Here is a 3,685-nt window from a genome sequence, read left to right as displayed (position 1 = left end):
TGGTAGTTACAAGAAGTTACACAAGTGATAAAACTGCATAGAACTATATGCAAACACACACACAAATGAGTAACTGGTAAAATGTCAGTTTTCTGGTTTTGATATTTACTATATATGCAAGATGTTAACACTGGGAAAGGCTGGATAAAGAGTACACAGGACCCTTCCTGTCAACTTTCTTGCAACTTTCTGTGACTATGTAATTGACACTTAAACAATGAAGGGGTCAGGGGCGCTGACCCCCTGCACAGTTGAAAATCTGTGCATAAACTTTTACTTCCAAAAACTCAGCAACTAATGGCCTACTGTTGACCAGAAGCCTTACTGATAACATAAACAGCCAATTAACACATATTTTATACATTATACACATTATATATTGTATTCTTACAATAAAATTATCTAGATAAAAAATGTTAAGATAATCATGAGAAAATACACTTATAGTACTGTATTTACTGAAAAAAAATCCATATATAAGTGGACTTGTACAATTCAAACCCATGCTTTTCAAGGGTCAACTGTATACTTATTTCAAAATTAAAACTTAAAAAAAAAAGTATTATTTTCTCCTCTTCCTCTTAAAACATTATAAGGTTTGCTGTGGCATTAGTTAACTTATGTCAGATACCAAAAGTGCCCTTGTTCTCTCTTTTCTTTTCTTCTCTCTTCCCTTCTCTGGTAACAGACCAATAGGACTATTTACCAGGACCCTTTAATTGAGTTCCTTTTGAAAAGTTTCTTAATTCACTTGTGCATTCTAAAAAAAAATCTTTAAAATGTTGTCCCTGGAAAATTTTTGAAAAAAAATTTAATTCCAATATGATGGGAGTGTTAGGGAGGGGGGATGGATAAAGCAAAAGCATAAGGAAAAGAGTTGATGAAAAGAAAAATCTGTCCTGATCAGCTGGGTTTTGGAACGTTCTATTAGAGAACTTTACCAAGGAGGTTCTCTATCTTTGAATTTTCTCTACTGTTTTCATATCCCCGTCCTTTTTCTTTCCTTTCCCAAATGTTTTTGGATTCTTACTTAATTTAAGTACTGTTTAGTTTCAGGGGAATCCCCTTGTGACAAGTGTGTCCCTACTCATCTTGAAAAAGCCATAATCTATAGGCTCTAATTATTTCTTTACAATCATGGGAACTCAGAGAATTGATGATTTCCACTTAGCACTCACAATTTCTCCAGTGTCAGGCTAGCTAAACAATGGCTGGCCCTTCTCAAGTCTATCTTCTATCTCCATCTTCTTAATGTGCCCCTCTCATTAGGCTGAGAGTATGAGCATCTATTTACAACAAAAATAAAAACACACGACTCAGAAACCTGCACAATCCCGTCCCTTGTAGAAACTGAAAAACAGGGCTTGGAAAGATATACAATATAAATTTTCCACATGGCATAAGGGTTTTCATTTGCATCTTTAGTTCACTTTTGACTTAGGCTCTGAGAATACCAATTAGTGATCCAAGCTGAGTCAATCATATTCTCACTCATATTTGAACTAAGATACACAATAACTAAAAGCAGTGAATATTAGATGGTGTCATGTGCCTTCCAAGACCATGGAACTTACCACTGTAGAGCACTGTGACCGAAGCACCAGACGATTGATGCCCCCACAAAGTGCCTTTGACCAGTGACTTACAAGAGCTGGTATATAAATACCCCAACTTCTTTGTTTCTTGGCTGGGGCAACTCTTTGGTACATGTTTTACCCTAATTCCCAGAGTTTCCCAGCAAGATTAAGTTCTAGTTCCCCCCCAGTGGTAACTGGCCTGATAATACACATTTTATTGGTATTCTCTGGTTATAACAATTAGTGGCTCAGCTTGGATCATAGGTCCTTTTTGGTCCAATTCATGTTAGCCAGTGGAGAAAGGTCATCTGATATGAACATGTCCACCTAGAACTATCCTTTTAGCAGTGACTTTGGGGCACCTCCAAAGAAGGTGACAAAGCCTGGAAAAACTTCCAAGTGTGGCTAAGAATACAACACCTTCTGCCACCATAACTAGCCCATGTTTTACCCTCACTTGATCTCATTCGTTGCCAGGTTACCACAGTGAACATCCGCTCCTGCCTTCACAAACAAGGCAATATTCTCATGAAATGATCTGCCTACGCTCTGCACAACCTATATAATTACCCATATGCAAGGCTACATACTCTCTTGTGAATCTCTCATAGTCTAAATTCCCTTGAGCAGGATTTCTCTTCTCTATCATTTGCCACGAAGATTATCTTAAAGGAAAACACCACCTTCACATAAAGAATTCTATAAAAGAAAAAGTAATAACAGTTCGACCACTGGCTTTGAGCCAAACCTTGAGTTTAATCCTGTCCAAGACGCACACAGATCTTCCCCATGCCCTTGGATATTTCATAACGCCTAAGGGTAATTTCACTCCTTTCAGCAGTGGTTTACACATTCGATGGAGAGAAAGGTTAGAATTCTCACTAATGCACAAGATCAGATAAGCAAAGTGGATACGGTTTCCACAGTTTACCTGTTATGAGTACAGACACAAGCAGGTCTAGCTATCAACAGAAACTGACAATAGTGCCATGCTGTTCAGCAGCTTGTTGGTAAATGAGGATGATGACATGAGGAAAAGGTATGGCAAAGATGCCCAAAGTTTGTACTGGAATAAAAGAATTCACTTGGGAGTGCTTGCAATTATGAAAAGTAGAATAATATCCTTCTTGATTCTGAGTTTCCACAATAAGACTTCTTGCTAAAAGAATCATCTTAATAATACAAGCATACCTCATTTTATTGAAGTTTATAGATATTGCATTTTTTACAAACTAGAGGTCGGTGGCAACACTGTATTAAGTCAATCTATCAGGGTGATTTTGCCAACAGATTTGCTCATTCATGTCTCTCATGTTTTGGTAATTCTCATAATATTTCAAACTTTTCTCTTTTTCTTTTTCTTTTCTTTTCTTTATTTTTTTAGATAAGGCAACCCTTGGTTGACCTCATAGATTGCAAGAACCATGTCAGCTTACAATCTCTTATTTTTTATTTTTCACACCTACAGCACCTGGTCTTCCTAGATGATCTTCCATCCAAGCACTAACCAGGCCTGACCCTGCTTAGCTTCCGAGATCAGACGGAATCGGGTTTGTTCAGGGTGGCATGGCCGTAGACTTCAAACTTTCTTCTTATCATTATATTTGTTATAGTGATCCGTGATCAGTGATTTTTGATGTTACTATTGTAATTGGTTTGGGGCACCAAGAACCACATCCATACAAGATGGTATACTTAATTGATAAATGTTGTATGTGTTCTGACTGTTCCACCAACCAGCCATTTCTTCATCTCTCTCCCTCTCCTCAAGCTTCCTTATTTCTTGAGACACAACAATATTGAAATTATGCCAATTAATAACTGTACAATGGCCTCTATATGTTTAAGTGAAAGGAAGAGTTGCAGGTGTCTCAGCTTAAATAAAGCTAGAAATGATTAAGCCTAGTGAGAAAGGCATGTTGGAAGCCAAGAGAGACCAAAAGCTAGGCCTCTTGTGCCAAACAGCTAAGTAGCGAATGCAGAGGAAAAGTTCTTGAAGGAAATTAAAAGTGCTGCTCCACTGGACATATGAATGATAAGAAAATTAAACAACCTTGTTGCTGATACGGAGAAAGTTTTAGTGGTCTGGATAGAAGATCAAACCAGCC

The 3,685-nt window shown here is 37.6% G+C and overlaps 1 pseudogene; it reads right to left on the bottom strand.

Moving 5' to 3' along the window:
• Positions 1-3,036: 3,036 nt before the first annotated feature.
• Positions 3,037-3,155, bottom strand: LOC111747018 (annotated as a pseudogene).
• Positions 3,156-3,685: the final 530 nt, after the last annotated feature.

The sequence above is a fragment of the Pteropus vampyrus genome, unplaced genomic scaffold, assembly GCF_000151845.1.
Source record: "Pteropus vampyrus isolate Shadow unplaced genomic scaffold, Pvam_2.0 Scaffold7, whole genome shotgun sequence".
NCBI classification, from domain to species: domain Eukaryota; kingdom Metazoa; phylum Chordata; class Mammalia; order Chiroptera; family Pteropodidae; genus Pteropus; species Pteropus vampyrus.
Note: the sequence above shows the minus strand (reverse complement) of the source record. Positions and strands in the feature narration are given on the sequence as shown.